Source organism: Marmota marmota, unplaced genomic scaffold (genome assembly GCF_001458135.2).
Source record: "Marmota marmota marmota unplaced genomic scaffold, marMar, whole genome shotgun sequence".
In the NCBI taxonomy this organism is placed as follows: Eukaryota; Metazoa; Chordata; class Mammalia; order Rodentia; family Sciuridae; genus Marmota; species Marmota marmota.
In genome coordinates this window covers 7,229,858-7,250,363 of record NW_026000108.1, presented here as the reverse complement: position 1 = coordinate 7,250,363, position 20,506 = coordinate 7,229,858, and the positions used below count along the sequence as shown (strand labels likewise).

The window sequence follows — 20,506 nt, the reverse complement described above, 5'->3', positions numbered from 1 at the left end:
AGTGGTTGAATAAATTGACGAGAGGTGTTTGTATGGAAAACCACAGACATAAGCAGGTCTGACTAAGAATTTGGAACTTTCTTTTGAGCTTTATTGGTATGTAATTGGTATACAAAATAGCATATATTTTAAGCATACAGCATAGACATCTCATAAACAAAAACATGATTAAATGATTATCACAATGAAGCTAATTAACATATCCATCACCTCACAGAGTTTGTTACCTTTGTGTATGTCCATGTAGGGTAATAGCATGTCAGATCAACTCTAGCAAATTTCAAGTTCATGACACAGTATTGTCAACTCTAGTCACCATGTTGTACATTGGATCTCTAACTTGCTCATCCTCTGTCACTGAATCATGCACCTTTTGACCAATCTTTCCCTATTTTGCTTTGCCTTTCTATGCCTGGTTTATTTCAGTTGGTATAATATCCTCCAGTTTCATCTGCATAGTTGCAAATAGCAGCACTTCCTGCTTCTTAAAAAGCTCGATAGTGCCCTATGGTGTGTGAGGATGCGCTTGCATGCACATGTGTACAGGTTTGCTGTTATTGCTCTGTTCATATTTTCTATTTCCTCATCATGTAGTCTTAGTAGGCTGCATGCATCTAGAAATATAATTATTTCTTCTGGGTTGGTAGCTTTGTTGGAATATCATGGCTCATAGTAGTCTCAATGGTCCTTTGTACAACTGTCGTACCAGTTGTAATGTTTCCTCTTTTATTTCTAATTTAGTTTTTGAGTCCTCTTGCTTTGTTTTCTTAGTTAACTCAGATAAAGGCTTATCAATTTCATCATCCTTTCAATAGAAACGACTCTTAGTTCCACTGATTTTTGTTCTCTATCGCCTTTCTTGTTGCTAGGAATCTGAGGACTCAGGAGAGAACAGGGCCGTGGAATAGGTATTGGTCTTCTCAATACTGTGATTTTGTGCTGAAAACTGTGTTGGACTTCTCAGATCTAAAAGGAGGCCTGTGTGAGACACTGCTAGCTTCAGAAGGCTACTATAGCAAAGTACCACAAATGGGGTGTGGCATTTTCATCCCTGTAACCAAAATTCCTCACAAGAACAGCCAAGAGGAAGAACAGTTTGGCTTGGCTTATGATTTTAGACATTCAGTCCATGATCCACTGCCTCCAAGGCAGAAACATCATGGTGGAAGGATGTGCAGAGGAAAGTTATTCTGCTCATGGCAGCTGGGAAGCAAAGAGAGAGAGGAAGGGGCAGGGACAGATGTAGTTCAGGCCACGTCCCCAGTGACCTGCTTCCTCCAGCCACACCCGACCTTCCTATAGTTGGCACCCAGTAAATATCAATGGATTAATCCAGCCAATGCATCGATGGGCCGAGCTCTGTACCTTGCTGCACTGGGGTCATGCTTTCAACCTGTGAGGTTTTCAGAGGAATTTCCAGGTCCAAACCATAGCAGCAATGTGTATGTATCAGAAACTGTCTCACAATTTTGGTGGCAGAAGTCCGAAGCCAAGGTGTCAGTAAGGCTGGTGTCTTCTGAGGATGTGAGGGGAGAATTATTTCAAGCTCTCTCTTTGGCTTGTTGATAGATATATTTTTCTCTGTCTCCGCATTCTCTTCCCTCTCTGTATGTCCATGTCCAAATTTCCTTTTTATAAAGATATCATTCATGTTTGACCAAGCGTTGACCCTATTCCAGAATTGCACATGAAATCTCCCTGCTTCCAAATGACCTCACACCCTAAGGTACTACAAATTAGGACTTGAACCTATGAATTTTGCGGTGCATACAACTTAATCCACAACAGGTCTGTGGTGAATGACCTTTATAATTCATGTCTACAGGAAACCTTAGATTCTAAACCTATTTAGAAATAGGTTCTTTGAAGGAACAATTAGGTAAGATTTGTGAGACAATAAATATCCATCTCTTAAACCCTCAGGTTTTGGTCCTTCGACATAACAGCTCCAGGAAATTAACACAGGGTCTAAAATGTGTGTGTATTTAAGATTAGAGATGTCCTAACCAGTTTTGCTAAGGTGTACAAGGCAAATCCTAATTCAAGAGAAAGAAGTTATAGGAATGTATTAGGTAGTCAGGGCTCAAATCTGTCAAACCCAAGAGAACAAAGAGACTGTTTATTAAAAAGATAGCTTTGGGGTTAGAGAAATCTGGGTTCATATCCTAAGTCTACCACTTACAAAGTGAATACTTTGGAAAAGTTCATTCAGATATCAAAGACTTCATCTAGCTAATGCATTAATGGTCAGAGTCCTAATGATTCCCAATGCTTTGACTCCTTGGTACTGTGGCTTCCTGCTGTTACTAGTGAAGATAACAGCTCCCTCCTGCCTAGGACTGAGAATGGAATATAAGGTTGATTGTGTACAAAGTGTTTTGAAGTGTCTGGCAGCTCAAAGTAAATGAGACAGATAGGGAAGCAATAACTCACAGAAAGTGGCCCAGTCACAGGTGAAAGTGTGTATATAGGGGTCTGCAACATGATGTGCATTGGGCTTGTTCACTCCTGCCCTAGGAGAAGAAAGACCCAGTTCTCTCCCTCTGAGGAGGAAGAGCTTTTCATAACAGTGGCCACATGGAGCTCTTTACATTGTTTTAAGAAGACTGGGAATGGGAGTGATTCTGTATCCTCAGGAGGCTGTCACTCTTATTTTGGGGAAGTCAGGTAAGGTACAAACACTGCTCTTCCTGAGTTCCCACAGTCATCCAAGCAACAGGAATGAAAACTCAACCCCCCAAAACCAAAAGCAATCTGTTTGTCAAATGCATCATTCAAAACTCCCAGGACTCTCTATTTCCATGCACATCATTAACAAGCATAAGCACAGCCTCAGTGATCATGTTAGTCCAGGCTGATGTTTGTGGCTTGAGCGGCTTTAGCAAAGAGCACTCCGTCTTAGGCAGGACAAGGTTGGTCTTGCCAAGCTTATGAACCCTGCTTCTGAGCCCTGGGATTTGCAACTATCATCTGTTTATAAGGAAAGTGATTATTTGTTTTATTTCATTATTTCTTTTCCGTTTCTTGTTGCATTTCCCTGGAATTTTCTTTAAACACTTACACCCAATAAAAATACTTTAGGGAACAGTAAATTTCCAGAAGGGTAAACATACCAAGTTTTACTTTTTGTGAACTTTAACCAGAAATTCTCTACCCAATTGGAAGGTGAAGTTCAAATTCTTTCCATATTCAACAGCCCTCACGGTGACAGCAAACAAGCTCTTCAAGACAAGATGGCAGGAAGTGTCACCCCTGGAAAAAATTACTCCAGTGAGACACTCATCCCAGAGAAGCCATGTGACTCTTTCCAGGTCCTTGAAGTCAGAGTCAAAACAACCTCCCCCCCCCATGCCTCATTTTTGTGAACCTGCCATTCTGAACCAGGGGTAGGGACAGAGAATAAAAATCAGCAAGTGAGGTCAGCCATCCATACAGAAGCTTGTCTCTGTCTTTAAAAGCAGAATAATAAACGCAGGCACTGGGTACACCTGAGACCCATGTGTTTCGATCCAGGTGGGGGACAGCAGAAACATTGCCCACATAGTAATCTCAATCACCATGATGGTAATACTTTGGGAATATCCAGGGAGGAGGGCAGAGAAGGTGCAGATTGCTTTGCTGGTGTTTATTAAGTGTCATGCAGTCTAAGCAGATTTGATATTCTTATGGCTATTGTATAGATAAGTCACACAAAAATATTAATTATAGGTCAGACCTAAGCTGCCTGATGTAAAGACCTAGAATGCAAAACACCATCATTTCACTGGAAGGCATTGGAGGAGAGTGTCTGACTGCCGGGTATCTGACTGCCTTTGAATAGGTAGTCCTCTAGTCACTTGCTACGTGACTTTGAGCAAGCCTTTGACTTGTTTCTCAGTGTTCTCATCTACAATATGGAGATCAGTTTGTTCAAATATGTATGAAGTGCCTACTCCATGCCAGGTGCTGAGAACAGAAAAGAGAGAAGAAGAGACAATTCCTGTACTTCTGAATTTAACCTTCTGGTGGAAAATGAGTAAGTACATATGCAAATGATACTGCGTGTTACATAGCTGTTAGTATTATGGGGAAAATAAAGCAGAGGAAAAGATTGGGATTACAGGAGTGAGAAGAAAGGAATGTCTGGGGAAGCCCTGACCCCAGGAGAGTGACATTTGAACAGAGATATGAGGGGTACAGAGGTAACTCATGGAGAGATTTGCAGGAACAGCATTTTAGCAGAGGGAACAGTGGGTACACGGGATCATGCCTGGCACATTTGAGGAGAGAAGCTGGGACAATGTATCTGGAGCTGAGTGAGCAAGGGATAAGAGCTTAGAAGGAGAATCAAGCTGGGGCAAGACAGGTCCTGACCTGCTCAGCCCTAGAACATTGGGTTTCCTCTAAGATGGGGATCACTGGAGGGCTTGAAAGGCTCGCTGATATGATGTGGCATATTTTCCAAGGAGCTTCCTGGTTCTTATGTGGATAATATAATGGGCATAATATTGTATGTAATGATGCAGGTTCTATTTACAAATTTCCAGCACCCTAATAGCTCCTGGTTAGAGGGCCATGGAGACAGTACAGAGCTGCAATGGCGAGGTGAGGAGGACCAGCGGAGCAGAGGAAATCAGAGAGTGCTGTCAGGGCATTAGTCAATGGGACCAAAAGTTGGGCAGTGTCCAGGGGAATACATTCAGAAGCATGAGGACTATAGCCATGCCCCAAGCAAGATGACTGTGGCTTGTATGAGGACAACGGCTGGGATGAGATACGTAGGGTCAGAATCCAGATATAACTGGATAATAACTGAATGCCCTTCGTGGGTGGTTGTTTGGGGAGTAAATGGGCTACCTTATGTAAAACATTCCCCTAATAACACAAGCGTTGTGTGCTGTGGCATGGGTAGGTGTTGAGAGCCACAGCCGAAGGGGCCCCAGCAAACTTCCAGCTGCCGGCTGATGATTGGCTCACAGTGGCCCCAGCAACATCTAGCTGATTGGCTCCTCGGCCCCAGCAACATCTAGCTGATTGGCTCCTCTGCGGTGATGCTCATTGGGCTGTTTCCCTGCCCTTTCAGACCACAGAGCTGCTCATTGGGGGACTTTTTGGCTCCGCCCACGTGACCCAGCCAATCGGCCTCAAGAGCAGGAGGATTGTGGGAGGTGGAGAGAAGCTTGTGTGGGAGAGAGAGGCTTGTGGAAAGCCGGTGGTGGCAGTTGAGGCTCTGAGGGTTTTTCCTGAGAGGCTGTTTTGTTTGGCGTGTGTGGTTCTAAAAATAAAGTTAGTTTCTTTTGACAAGTGGCTCCTGATTGTGCCCAGCCAGACTGCGGCAGGTAGGCACATCATCATGGGAGGTCACATACCAGGAAATTTGTCTCTTATAAAATCAACAGTCTGTCCTTCCTCCCTCTCTTCCTCCCTTCCTTTATGCTTTTTCCCATTTCCCCTCCCTCCCTCCCTCTGTTCAAGCATCATGGATCCATTCAAGAACTGATTATTATGATGGCCAGCCACACAGGGTCTGGAGTCAGACTTGGATTAAACCCTGGCCATACCATTAAATAACTGTGATGCTTTGAGCAAGATCAAAATTCCCAACTTCTTATAACTTTTGTCTCTTCATCCCTTAAGTGGGCACAATAATGGTATCTACTGCCGTTTAAAGTCTGAGCTAATTTGTGTAAAACCATTAGTCTAATTCCCATGGTGAGAAATTCTTCATAAACCTGGTTATTATTATTTATTATGTTATCAAATCTGCATTGTCACCAATAAACATTATATGATATGTAGAAGGTACAAAGTATATGTACATGGGCCCAGCTCTCTAATAGCTCATGGTCTAGAAGGGCAGCACAGAGCTGTTAGGAGGTAAGTGGTGCAGAGCAGCAGAGCAAAGACACATACCCTGTCCTCTCAGGGCCGTTTCAGTGGAACCTCATGCAGCCCTGGATTCAAACAAGGCTTCCTGGATCAGGGGAAGGATCCTCACTGAACTTCCTATGTGCATGCATAGATGTGGCCTGGTGAGTCCTGGGATCAGGTGTATCCACTGGACACTCATTTTAAAAAGCCAAATGTAAATGGATTGGAAAGGGGATTGGTGGAGTTGAGGGAGGGAAGTGCTGGGGACTGCATTGGAGAGGGTGGTGTCCATGCTTTTAGGATAATGTCAGGATATATCCTGGTGTTGTATGCAACTAAAAAGAATAAATAAATAAATAAATAGATAAATAAATAAATAGATGGATAAATAAATAAAAAGGATTCCTGGAGGAAGAGATATTTAAACTCAGCCCTAAGGGATTAGTGGAAGTGAGCCAGGCAAGTCGGAGTTGGAGTTAGAGTTTCCCAGCAGCCTTCAGGTACAGGAGGGAAGGAATGTGGACAAAGATCCTCCGACAAGGTAGATCCAGTCATCGAGTGTCAGCTGTTTCAAGAGATGAGAGGAGAGAAATCTTTGAATAATCAGGTGGCTGTTAAACTGATAAAATTAAGTGAATATTAAAACTCATGACACTGACTTGTTCATTTCTCCATCCTTCTAGGTCGCCTTAGAAGGGACGTGTGACCACATGGCACCTGCCTCAGCTAACGTTCTTGTGACAATGTCAATCAGGGGGGAGAGAAACAGGCTCGCCACTCCCCACAGCAGCCTCTCCTCTTATGACCCTGCCCCCTCTGTTTTTCTTAATATCCTCTGGGTCACTGAACAGTGAACATCTGACAACACTTTCTGCAGTTTCTCCTCCTGCAAGTACACACACTCACGAACACACACACAGAGATAAGCACACACACATGCACACACACAGATAAGCACATGGACCTTCACTCTGCTCAACTCAGATTTATGCTAATTCACCCTCCATTATCTCTCCTCTTTTCCAATGTCATTACTATGATGTCACTCCGCTTGCTGCCACAGCCCCACAACTCACCCACATGGTGCTCTGTTCCCAGGACAGTCAGTGGCGGGAGCACCATTGCTGCCAGATCATTCTCTAAAAGCAAGGGCCGGCAAACATTTTATAAAGGGTCAGGTAGTAAATACTTTGGGTCCTGCAGGCCCCAAGATCTATGCTGCAATTAACTCTGCCACCCAAACAGTGTGGCTCTGTTTCAAAAACACTTCATTCACTAGAATAGGTAGAGGCCAGAGTTGGCCCTGTTCTTAAGCAAAACTCACTGTCACCCCACAACCATTGTCCACACATTCTCAGTTGTTCTTAGCTGAGGATTAAACCTACTAAACACCTCTTCTTATCTGAGGTTTGACAGTTTTTCCTCTGGGCGCCCCTCCCTCTCACTGTAGGTCTCAGCTTCCTGCCTCACCAAATCGTCCTTCTTCTGAGTATACCCAATTGTATGCTTCTTCTACCAAAATTGGTTTGTTAAAAATCTTCCTGATCTTTCAGATCCATCTCTATAATAGCTCTGTACCCCACAGCTCTTTTCAGAGCAAATTTATCTCAGAGAGTCAGGAAGAAGTCATTGGCGATTAATGATCCTACTGATAGGCTTCAGTAGAGAAGATACTTCTGTCACCTTGTCTAAGACAGTTAGACCACTGCTCTTCACTATAAATTTTTCTCCTTGTGGAGTGAGGTGCCCACATCCTCTCAAATCTGAGCAGGCTCTGTGATTCCTCCGACCACAAAATATGGCAAAAGAAACTAAGCTTTCAGTCTCATGGGTGAGACTGGCATTGCCACTTTCTCTGCCTGGAACTCCCTCTGGGAGCAACACCATGGGAAGAATATGACTAATTTGAGACCAGCTGCCATATCCTGGATGCCAGATGTTGGGGCTCAGGCGAAAGGTCTTAGGCGAGCCAGCCTCCTGTGCCCAGCAAGGTCCAGATGTGTGAGCTCAGTGGTTTTGAGTCATCCCCATTAGTCCATCCACAGCACCACACATCTGAATGGTATCCACCTGCAGCACAGGAACCCAAGGAATCGTCCAGCTCAACCCTGCCCAAGCTCCCCACATACAGAATCAAAGACAAAACACAGTGGTTGCAATTTCTAAAGTCATTACCTTTGGAGCTTTTTCATAACAGGACAGTAAATGAATACAACAGAGGCTTCCAGGCCTGCACACCCACTCTCCCTGGTCGATAGGAATTTCACACTCCCATTCATTTTGTTAGTTGCATTCCCCTGTGCCTAGAATGATCCTCTGCTGTTAATTATCCCTTGCATTCTTCCTTTTATTGCCTTTTAACAACCTTATTTTACTTTTTCAGTATCATGTGAAATATTGTCTCCCCTAGAACTCTGTTCTGAGTTATTCACCGATTCTTTAATCTCCAGGCACATGGTTTAGAGGTTCATCAAGGTGGTTGAGTTGTTTGGAGGAGTTTCTTTTACTGCGTTTGCCTTCTCCAGTGGGTAGCGATTTTTTCAGAGGAAAGAACCATGCCTTCCTCATGTGTGCAGCTATGCTCTTGGGGTGGTCATTGGCCATTAGCAGTCCCTTAACAAGCCTTTTTTGAGTTAATCAATGCATATAAGATGTGGGATTTGCACTCTTGAAGTTGACCTGCTGGGTTTAAGTTGATGAAGGAAATCTGCTGTGTTCCCGACAAATCAAATCCAAACTTTCCCCTTCCTCATTTCAAAGGAAAAGCAAAATAAGTTTTGCTCATTTGCAACATCTAATGTATTTCAGGAAAAAAAAAATGGAAGGTATGTTTTGCTCTGATAATAAGTAATCTTTAGTTCACGGTAATTTAATGTGGCAAAGGTTTATTTCTCACATGTCACAGTCCAGTGCAGATTAGGAGCTTCCAGGTCAACTCTCCTCCAAAGGTGGCCAGGTATTCAGTCTTCTGTCCAAGACCTCTACCAGTACTGGAGTCCTTTCCATCTAGTCAAAGAGATAGCAGGAGGTAGGCTGGGGAGCACAGACCACTATTGATTGCATGAGACAGAGTGATATATCATTTCTCATGTTCCGCTCGGCAAGCACTTAATTACATGGTCTCCACCCCAAAACAGAGACAACTGCAAATGTAGTCTTTTCGTGCATCCAGGAAGAGGAAAGGATATGGAAATACACACTGTCTCTGTTACAGAGGTGACAAAGAACCAACTCCAAAAACTCATGGTTTAAATCACCTATTTTATCTATTTTTTTTCTTTAACAAAGGATCCCTCAGCCAAGTGGTCCTTGAGGCTCATTTCCTTACCTGCAGCTGAGAGTCTAGCACAATGATTCTCCAGTGGGATCACTTAACCCCCCTCCCCACCATCAGGGGAATTCTGGCAGTGTCTGGACACAATCTCGATTGTCATAACCCAGGGACTTTACCAGCCTTTAGGGGATAAAGGTCAGGGATGCTGAAAATCATCACCCACACAGGACAAGGGCCTACAGCAAAGAACCACTTGGTCCAAAATGTTAGTAACGGGGAGGTGGAGGATGAGCTGCCAGAGGCTGTAGCTGCTCAGTCCAGGGAGAAGCTGCAAGGATGCAATCCTGCTCCACGCCATATTCCACCCTCCAGCAAGGACACGAGTATGTCTCTACAAGGCAGCTCCACAATTCTCAAGGGCAGCAATGGGGACCAAGCTCTGTGTGAGCATTTTTAAGCCTCTGTTTTGGTCTGTTTGTCAATGTCCCACTGGAAAGCAATTTAGCTCTTAGGAGAAGAGCTGAAAATTGGCTGTTTTTCAAGCTAAAAGAAAAATGTTATGTGATATTTGGATGGAAGCCCTATTTTGTAGCCTCAAGCTCTATTTAATAAATAGGTATAAAAATTCAATGCATTACAATAACGTGTTCCTTTTTACACAGAACATTCACAGTGATTTGTAATGTTCAAACTGTGAGATATGGTGTCAATTGTCCAGGTTCAAATCCTAGCACCGTCACTTTCCAAGGACCATAGAATAAGTAGCATAATCTTTCTGTACTTCTATTTCTCATCTGTAAACTAGGAATAATGATAATAATAACTCCTAATAGGTTTTGGGGAAAGATACAAATGGAATAATACATGTAAAACAACTGCATACGCCCTAGAATACAGTAATTTTTCAATAAATAGTGTTGGTATTACTGATAGGCAGTACGTTTCTATGATATTTGGAAGGAAACACAGCTGGGTTCCAAGTCCTCTGTTAGGGTAGCAGGAATTTGTTGGGTCTTTCCTTCCATTCTGCCTGAAAGAGCAAGTGGAGAAGTGACAATATGTCTTCATGTATAGCTTTGGAAGAAATGCGTATGCAGCCAGGATTGTCACTCAAGCCCTTTGTGACTTGGAGAAAAGAAGACTGGTAGGCATCTGCAGGTGCCATCAACAACCTGAGAGTTGTCAGGTAAATGGGGATTGAATGTGTGCTCTGTCACATTGGATCACTTGAGTGAAATTCATAGGATGTTGCTGCTTTATTAAATGGAAGATGCAAACAATCATGGTCTCAAGCAAGGGATGGGCCGTTCTTGCATCTTAAGCTAGTTTCCTAGAAGCAGCCTTTAATATGATGATGCACTATTAGTGAAAGACAGAGAAATGGAAAGTAGGATGATTGAGGAAATGCTGAGGAGGTGTATCAGGTGGAGCACAAGAGGCCAATCCTTGGACAATGATGTTGGTTTAATCCCATGGGGGCCTTGGAAAAAGTAATGGTCGTACTCAGCTTCTGAGTCAGGGAAAGGAAGCTGCAGTGCCTCTATCCTTGTGCTCCTTACTGGGTAAGCCCTGGGGAGGCCATGGCATACTTTCTCATGCACTTGTGGCTCTTTTGCTGTTGTACCTGCAGGCAGTGAGGCCGGGAGCCATGCAGCAGCTCTCCACTTGCTGCTATTTGTGAACGACACAATGGAAATGGGTGGGGAGATAATATAAAAGGATTTGTGAAAAATTGTCAGTGACACTCCAACATCAGCAGATCTGCCTCGTCTGTTGTGATATTTCATTTCCTGGTAAAGCTAAGCAGAGGCTGTCACCAAGATATAGTGAGTCTCAGAGTGGTTTAACACAGACTTTCTTTAGAGAGGTGCATTACTAATGCTTCATTTACATCAAAGTTGTGAAACATTTAAAAACAAATTGCCTGTTATTCAAACAGGAAAGGAGGAGGTTAAATCATTGCTGTTTGCAGACAACATGATCTTATATGTAGAAAAGCCTAAAAACTCTTTCAAATAATTGTTATAACTGGTGAATTAATTCAACAAGATTGCAGGATAGAAATCAAAATAAAAAATCAGTTGCTTTTTTATACACTATTAATGAAGTTGCTGAGAAAGAAATTTTTTTAAAAAGTCTCATTCACAATAGCTACTCAAAATGAAAACACCTAGGAATAAATTAAACCAAGGAAGAGAAAGATTTCTACAATGAAAATTGTAGAAGCAAGAAAGTACACACACACAAATGGAAAGATATCCTATGTTTATGTATTGAAAAAATTAATATTGTTAAAATGTTCATACTACTCAGCATGACCTACAGATTCAACTCAATTCTTAGCAAAATATCAATTAAAATTATCCACAAAAATAGAAAAAATACTCCTAAAATGTATTTTAAAAATCCGAAGACCCCAAATAGCCAAAGCAATCCAAAGGAGAAAGAAGGAAGCTGTGGACATTATATTGCCTCACTTCAAAACACACCACAAAGCTATGGGAACCAGATGACACATGACTGGCATCCAGAAACACAGACCTATGGACTAGAGAAGAGAACCAAAAACGAATCCCGTATTCCCTCCAACTGATGTCCAACAAATGCAGCAAGAACATACATTGGAGAAAGGATGGTGCTGAGTAAATTGCACAGCGAAATACAGAAGAAAGAAAATAGGCCTTCCTCTGGCACCCTATATAAAACTAACCCCAAATGGATCAAAGATTTAAGTGTAAGATGAAAGACCATGAAACTACTAGAAGAAAATATAGGAGAAATGACCCAGGACCTTAGTCTCAGCCAGAATTTTTTGGATACAGCCTTAATGGCACAGCCAACAAAAGCAAAAATTAGCAAATGAGATTATATCAGACTAAAAGCCTTCTGTATTACAAAGGAAATAACCCACAGAGCAAAGAGATAACCTACAGAAAATATTTGCAAACTATTCATCTGAGAACAAATTAATTTCCAGAATGCACAAGAAGCTTGAACAACTCGACAGAGGAAAAGAAAAAAGAAAGAAAGAAAAGAAAAAAAAATAACGACAACCCAAAACAAACAGAAAAAATGAAATACTCTGATTTAAAATAGCAAATGACCTGAATAGACATTTTTCAAAAGAGGATACACAAATGAACAACAAATATAGAAAAACATGCTCAAATTACTAATTATCAGTAAAATGCAAATCAAAATCATAATGAGATGTCATCACCCCAGTTAGAATGACTCTTGTCATAAAACCAAAAACCAAAAAAAATAACTATTTTTATGGAGGATTTCAAGAAAGGGAGCACTCCTACACAGTTGGTGGGCATGTATATTAGTGCAGTCATTATGGAAAATAGTGTGGAGAATCTTCACAAGACAGAAATAGAACTATCATACGATCCAGCACTCTCACTGCTGGGGATATAGTAAAAGGAAAAGAAATCAGTCTGCGAAGACACATCTGCCTTCCCACGTTTGTTGGAGCACTATTCATAAGAGCTAAGACATGTAATCAACTCAGTTGTTCATGGATGGATGAATGGATAAAGAAAATAGGAACTGGAATATTGTTCAGCTATTAAAAGAATAAAATTCTGACATTTGTAACAACATAATTGAGATTGTAGAAAACTATGTTAAGTGAAAGAAGCCAGGCACAGAAAGAGAAATTTTGCATATTCTCAGTTATGTGAAAGTTAGAAAGTGTCCCCCAAGGAAGTAGAGAAAAAAAACATTGGTTAGCAGCGCGGGGGAGGGGTGAGAGAGGGGAGGATATGGGAGGAAGGTTCATGGGTACAGAGGTGCATTTGTGTAGGAGGAATAACTTCCAAAGTTCTGTAGCACAGTAGGATAACTACGGTTCACAGCATTTAATTGAATATTTCAAACTAGCCAGGTGAGAGAATATTGATTGCTCATAAACAGAAAGAAAGGATAAATGTCTGAGGTGATGGATGTGCCAATTACCTTGATCTCATCATTGCACATTATATACATGACTGAACTGCCACACTGTACCCCATACGTATATAAAAGTACTATGTAAACTAAAGTAAAAGAAACATCATGCTTAGAGAAAACTTCCCCCAATACATAAGCATGGTCTCCAGGTGACCTGTGTCCACCTCGCTCCTCCCTGGCAGCTCGGAGGCTCTGGCTTCTTATCCTTGCTCTGTACTCTCTCGGCTGAAGAATCTTGAAAAAATCACCCCAAACGCTTTTTCTTCAGTTACTTCATCTGTAAAAATACAGACGACTGTGCTTACCTCTTGACTCCAATCAGATTTATATATCTGGGTCACAGTCATGTTTATGTGTACACTGCATGCACTCTACATAGAAACAGAGGAAATTAAGGCAGGGAGATTAAACTCTCTCTTGAGTCACTTGAGAAGAACAGGAATCTTTCCTGTCCCACAGACTCTTTCTCGGACACAATTTCTAATCCACCATTTTGCATGGAAAGTAAAATAACGCCAGATAGACTATAGGGAAACAATAGCTCCACATCCAACAGCACTGCCATCGCCAGGGTGGTGGCCTCCATCCATTCTACCTGGCACGTGACCTAAGGAGTTACCTGTGCTCACTGGGCCTCAGCGCTCTCTGCTGCAAGCCTGGGCTCTGTGGCCACAGAGCTCCTTCCAGCTCTTCCTGCCTTTGATGGCAGGAAGCACCAACAGGAAGCATTCAGATGTGAATGGAGCAGCGGGGCTCAGTGGGGAGGTGGGAGCCTCCATGGCCCACAAGTGGAAATGAGAAGACAGCCAGCTGCCTGGGGAACTTGTATCCTCTGCTGGTCTGGGTCCACATAGAAGTTATTTATTTGTTTCTTTTCAAAGTTATTTCCAACCCTGAGTTTTGGAATTTGGTATTGATTAACAAAATCATAAATGTAAAGAAGGTTCCCTAAGAGGTACTTAAAGTTTGAGGAGGAGGAAGAACAGTCACATGCAGTGGCCACTCCTACCCTGAGCACTGGAGGTTACAAGGCACCCTGAATAGCTCTTTGAAACACTTCACCAAATGACTCTGTTGGGTCCCCCTATTAAGCAATCTGCTTCAGAAAGTTCCTTATTCTCCTGAACTGGAAAAGTCCCACAATTTCATTATTCTGGGGGGCTTGGTGCTGCCTCTTTTGAGAGATTTATCTGCCTGGCAAGAGGCCTGTATTACCTTGCTTGCTGGGCCTTGATAAGTGTCCCCGAACAAAGAGAAAACAATTTGTACAACTCTTCCAGTCAATTGGAGGCTCGGCTGTGGGATGAACAAAGCCCTGTTCCATCCCACGGTGCCAATTTGCCCTTATCAAGTGCAACAGAGAAAATGTGGGACGTGTTACCATCAGTATGGGAAAGCACTCCCAACAAAACGAGAAAACAGTGATTGGACTCGTTTTATCAACCCAGAGCTAGCTCCACAGCAATTCTCACACAATTACGCCATGTTAGAATAGCCTCACCATATGGCTGGGCATTGATCATTTTGCTGTGATGTTAATTTAATACGTAGTGTGGATGTTCACTTGTTTTGTTAATATTTTTTTTTTAATTTTGGCATTCTGATTGTATCCCATAATGTGTGCACATTGACAGATTTTTTTTAATAAAAAAAATATTGACATTTGTAGAAAAAAGATCTCCTGCACAAACACCAGGCTAAGGCAGGTGTGGTGGTGCAAGCCTGTAGTTCTGGCAACTCACAAGCATGAAGCAAGAGGATTGCAAGTTCTAGACCAGCCTTGCAATTTAATGAGACCCTGTCTCAACATAAAATAAAAATAAATAAAATAAAAAGTGCTGGGGCTGGTTCAGAGGAAGAGTGCCTGCTAGCAGGTGCAAAGTTCTGGGTTCAATTAATTCCCAGTATAATAATAATAATAATAATAATAATAATAATAAAAATGCTATTTGAACTTTCATAGGAAACTAGGAGAGGCTCAGTTGTCATTACTGGCCTAAGAACACAGGGCTCACTGAGGCTGAGTGGTAACTAACTTCGGTCAGAGTTCAGTCCAGGACAATTTTATAGGGAGATATCTTTTCTATGCCAGAACCCTGGCATTTCTTTAATAAAATACTTTACAAGGATTGTGTTGTGATGTGGTCACAATGAACACGTCTCTCAGACTACTGGGGAAAAGAAGATGCAATCAGAACCAAAAGATGTCCTGCCTGTGTTCTGAGATCTTGGGGACAAATCACATTACCTGGGGGGCAGAAAAGAGCCCACGCAGACATAAGAAAGCCACTGATGAGACAAAAAACGGTCCTAAACAGGCTGCCTTGCACTGTCGAGATGCTTTATTTTCTAACTTATGTTTCCCAGAACCTGTAGGATTCTGGCAGATCCCCAAGTCCGCTGCAGGACTGAGAAAGAGAGTTTGGGGCTTTCTACCTTCTACCTCAGCCATGCCCTTTGATAGTCACCCATTTTCTAATCTAGGACCTTCATGAACACTTTCCTTTGGGAAGAAGGTCTACCATGGGATAAAATGTTTGCAACAGCTGGTCTAATCCCACCTGCTCTCTTCTAAAAGTGGAAGAACCTAGCACTGCAGAGACCATGGGACCTTACCATGGGCAGAGCCTCATCCTGAAGGAACATCCCATTTCATGACTCCCAGTTCCACTAACAGGGTTGACTGAACAATAGGGAACCACATACTCAGATGCCAGAATGTTTAGGCTGACCTTAGCTTTGGAGGGCAGAGGTGTTTGGAGGCTGGAGGTAGGGCTGCTGGGAGATGCATCCTTTATTGTAAAGCAAAGAAGCTGGAATTTGGGGATTGGGAGCAGTAATACTAGAATACCAGTGACAACTCTAAGGACATTGTCTTCACAAAAAAAAATTATTATTTATTAAATTTAAATGGTTATTTATGAATAATTTCTAACTTTCATGGCCATTCCAACTGTCCCTGCTGTCAGCAGGTATCTCTGACTTCTGTCTCGACCACAGAAAATTCATCTTGCATACAATCACCTGAGGGTCTTTCTAACAAACAAAAGTGGACCCTGTTACTCTTTGGCTGGGAACATCTTGGTGGCCCTTCTTCTCCATGTCTATTGATTTCTTCTCTGGATTCATCTCTTATCTAGTTACCTTGTTCTACACATTCTAAGCACAATTATTTATGTTCTTCCTTCACATATCTGTCCCTGCTTTACAAATAAGCACCCTGGCACAAGTAAGCCCTTTTGTTTGAAACACATTTACTGTACATCTTCACCTGGAAAATTCAAGGTTCAAGACTTATCCTAAGAATTGCCTGAATCAGGAACTTGGTTTTATATATGCATCCTGTGTTAGATAAATGTTATATAACACACATTTATCAAGAAGTTTCCAGATTCTGGTTGAATCTGCTCCTGTGACTCTGTCTGCCATTAGCGAACACCTTAGGGTGGGACTAATGTTGTACTTTCTCAAGCCTTATAATGCTCAGCCAAGGTCTTGGCATATAAAAGTTGTACAATAAATGCCCATTGAACTTAAATGTCTCTATTTTATATTCCATCTATTGGTTAAAACTCTTTGATTGAAGGAAACATAAGCCAACCCAGATAAACTGAAGCCAAAAAAAAAAAAAAATGGATTCAATGGGGGTGTGCAGGAATATTTAATATCTTAAGGTGGGAAACTGTTTTAGTCATATTTTCCACTGCTGAGACTGAAAGAGCTGCCAAGAAAAACTTAGGAGAGGAAAATTTTATTTGGGGGTCACAGTTTCAGAAGTCAAAGTCCATAGATGGCTGACTGCATGGCTCTGTTCCTGAGATGAGGCAGAACATCAAGGCAGAGGGGCGTGATAACGGAAAGACGCTCAGCAACCAGGAAGAAAAGAGGGAGCTCCTTTCACCAGGGACAAAATCAGTGACCCACCTCCTTCAGCCACAGCCTACGTGCTTATGGTTACCACAGCGTAATCCACATCAGTGGATGAATCCATCAATGAGGTCAAAGCTCACAAAAATCTAATCTCTGCACCTCTGAATATTCTCGCACTGTCTTACACATGAGTTTGGGGGGACACCTCATATCTAAACCGTAATAGGAGATCAGAGGGACATCATGGGGGCTGATGTCAGGAGGATGAAGTCCTTTGTTGAAGAAGGAAACTCAAATTCTCTCATGCTTGAGGGTCTGATGAATTCTCTTCTTAATTTCTTTCTGAGGATCTCCTTCCTCTGCCTCCAAGTCCACAGGGAGAGAAGCCATCCCCTTACACTAGCTCAACCTAAAACCTTCAAAGCTTGATTTGAAGAGAATCTGACTCTCTCTACTTGACAACCAACCATTGCCAGGGGCAGCACTAAATGTAATGTGAAAGCTACATTCACCCATTTATTTGGATCTGCTTCAAGAGAAGTAGTTGTGGGCTACACAGGCATCTCAAAAATTGTCGGTCCCCAAATGTGCACCAAGAGTAGGCACCATTTTGCCAGGCTGGAATTCCCCAACTTTCTCCACAGAGATTGAGTTCCTCAGGGCCATCAAGCTTGAGAGGAGACAAACACAATGCTGTGGTCTCATACGTGTGGGAAATGCTCAGTCAAACACACTTAAATATGTGTCTTTATTACAACACTTCTCAACGAATTTAACATGCAAATATGATTTATGAAATGGAAACAAAGAGGGACTCAGGAGTTGCATTCTCTAAACCTGTTTTTCCAGAGAAAACGTTTTTCCCAAGAAATATCTCACAGCAGCAGAATTCTGTGGAATACACTTGGAGAACCCTGAAGTAGTCCAATGCTAATTATTTCACCCTGTGAGTAGAAATACCTTCCAGTCAATGTGTTACACTCCACCGATTTATAGTACTGGCATTTCCTAGTCTGTACTTAGGAATCATCGAAGGGCTGTAAATTCCTCCTCCTCTCTTCCCTGTTCCCACTAGGTATGAATCGTGATTTCCCCTGGGAACATTACTCAAGTAGAATTTTCTTCTCCATTCAGCTTTAGACCCAATTAAAAGTCTGCTGTGGTTTAGCAGATTCAACTTAGGATGTGGCCACTAGTTCTTCTTAAATAGTTGTTTCAGCAAATAGAAATTGGCTGGTAAAACAATGATTGTTGTTCACAGGGTGCAGAACAATATACTTGCATGCTTCCATGTTGCTGATGGAGCCAGGTCCTCTCCTCAAGTTCTTACTAAGCACGTTCTCGATTCCTGGTTCTTGGGGGGGCATTGATCCCAAGATAAATAAGACCAGGCTCCAACCTGAAGGTGCTCACATTTTAGTGGAAAAGACAGTCTTGACACATCAGCAGGTAACTTCAAATGTGATAAATGCCTTGTTGTAGGAAACAAGTGGAAAAGGCAGAGCATAGAGCCAGGTGAGCTATTCTGGAGGAGGTGGCAGAAAATATTCCTAGAGAAAGTGACACCTATTCTGTTTTGTTGAAAGGTTAAGTGTTCTTGACCAAAACTGGAAACCATTTTATGCATGAGTAAGAAGAAAAAGGAGGTCAAGGTCAATACCCTGGGTCCTGCTAATAGTTATGTGTCTGGCAGAGGAAATGAACTCAGGGCAGAAGAGAAGCATCTAGACAGCTGGGAGAAGAACAAAGGAGAAGGATGTTCAGGTGGACAAGAGGGCTTCAGGAAAAGAAGACAAAGAAAAAGAAAACAACAAGGAAAAAAGCCTCAAGTAGGCTGCAGAAAATCCAACAGAAAGCTGAAGTCACTGGTTCAAGTCCACATCTGGAGCTTGAGAATATTAGGGGCTTCCAAAATAGCAGATGGGGTTCCCATGAACTCTTTCCATTTTTTATCAATGTAAATCTTAAATTTGCTGATGATAATATCTCAATAAATGCCACCTTTAACAGAAACATGTCAAAACCTGAGACTGAAGGAAAGGGATGCAAAGAAGAGTCAGGTGGGCTAAAGGTTGATAGACATTTCTATCTGACTGTCCTGCAAACAACAGCCAAAAACTCACCCTGCAATCAGGAGGCATCTGGTTTATATTAGATACCATGAATCAGCAACCAGGTGAGTTTATATTTATGAAAGCTACTTCACCCTGTGGACATAAGTCACCTTTTTAGAGTGGGAATTTGACCAGAAGGTCCCTATGAGTTCCTCCAGGGAAGCTGAGCTCCCTGCAAGGCCTAGGTGAAGAGACAGAGACTTTGTGCTCTGGAGTCATACCCCAACTGGAAATGCACTCTTTCCCCTCCAACTTCAGAGAGGACGTAGACTTTCACACAGAGGTTGGAGATACTCTTGGACAAGACTGAACTTCCTTGGATGTAATAATAGCTAAAGAAAGGAGAAGAATAAGAAAAGTTTTTCTTCCTAGCTGTTCCAGAGGCATCCATGACTTGCTCATGACCTTGGCAGGACACTTCAGCTCTGTGTGTTATTTATTGGTGCATGGCAGATGGCCCCCACACTGGAGTAAGGTGTCAGCGGAATGTCAGAGGGCTGGGGGTCCACGTCCAGGAAAGCTCTCTCCCACCCTGGCAGCTTGGTGCTGCTGTTGGAGGGAGGCTTCAGTGCTCTGCAGGGTGGTTGGAGTGTGTCTCAAAACTCAGTGGCTGGCTTTCCCCAGAGTGAGCAATTTGTAAGATGACTGAGTCCCAGAAGTCACACAGTATTGCTTCTTCTGTATCCTATTGGTCAGATAGGTCGGCCTGAATTCTGTGTGGGAGGGAACACAGGACGGCATAGTGTCTCCAGAGGGCCTCCCTCAGGGGTCATCTCAGGACTGTCCGCCACGCTCTGTAAACTTCACTTTCTCACAGTCAAATACAAATACAGGTGCTGGTACTTTGTTCTTGTCACCCGTGTGGAGCAGGATATGTCAACTTGGGAAGTTCAGCATTTTCTGCTTCTTGTCGTCTCTTCCAAGTCAGAATTGACGAAATAGAATTTGTAGCGAGTCCAAGGAACTGGTCTGGGAATGTGGAGGAAAATTCCCTTTTGGTTGGGGAGTGGTTCCACGCGGAAGGTAGAACGTGACTTGGGCCTTTGAAGATGCGCAGAGTTTCAACAGTCAGAGGAGAGGGGGTGCAGTAGAGCAGCAGGGCTAAGACATTGGCAAGACAGGGACCGAGAGGCACAGAAATGTAAGGACGGAGGGGAGAAGTAGGGCTCTGCTGGATGGAGCTCATGTGTGTGCTTGTGGACACCAAGCAGGGTGAGTCAGACAGAAGAGGAACCAGAGGGGGAGCCTAGAAGTCACCACACAGTCAACTTCCCAAATGCCAAAGTCAGGCTTGAAGACAGACCTCATTTTCTGAGCAAATGTTCCTTTTTGGAGAAGGCATATTTAGCAAAAGGATTCCCACATGCTGGTCATTTGCATATAAATTTCATAACTTTCGTCACATGGATGTATGCAGCCCCTAAAATGTCATATTAGTCAG

General features: G+C 42.6%; 1 long non-coding RNA gene across 1 annotated transcript; it reads left to right on the top strand.

The window, feature by feature from the left end:
* Window positions 1-3,883: 3,883 nt before the first annotated feature.
* LOC125610930 lies at window positions 3,884-10,005 on the top strand. Its single transcript, XR_007341017.1, has 3 exons — window positions 3,884-4,015; window positions 5,906-6,011; window positions 6,534-10,005. It is a non-coding gene; the product is annotated as an uncharacterized LOC125610930 (long non-coding RNA).
* The last annotated feature ends 10,501 nt before the right edge of the window (window positions 10,006-20,506 follow it).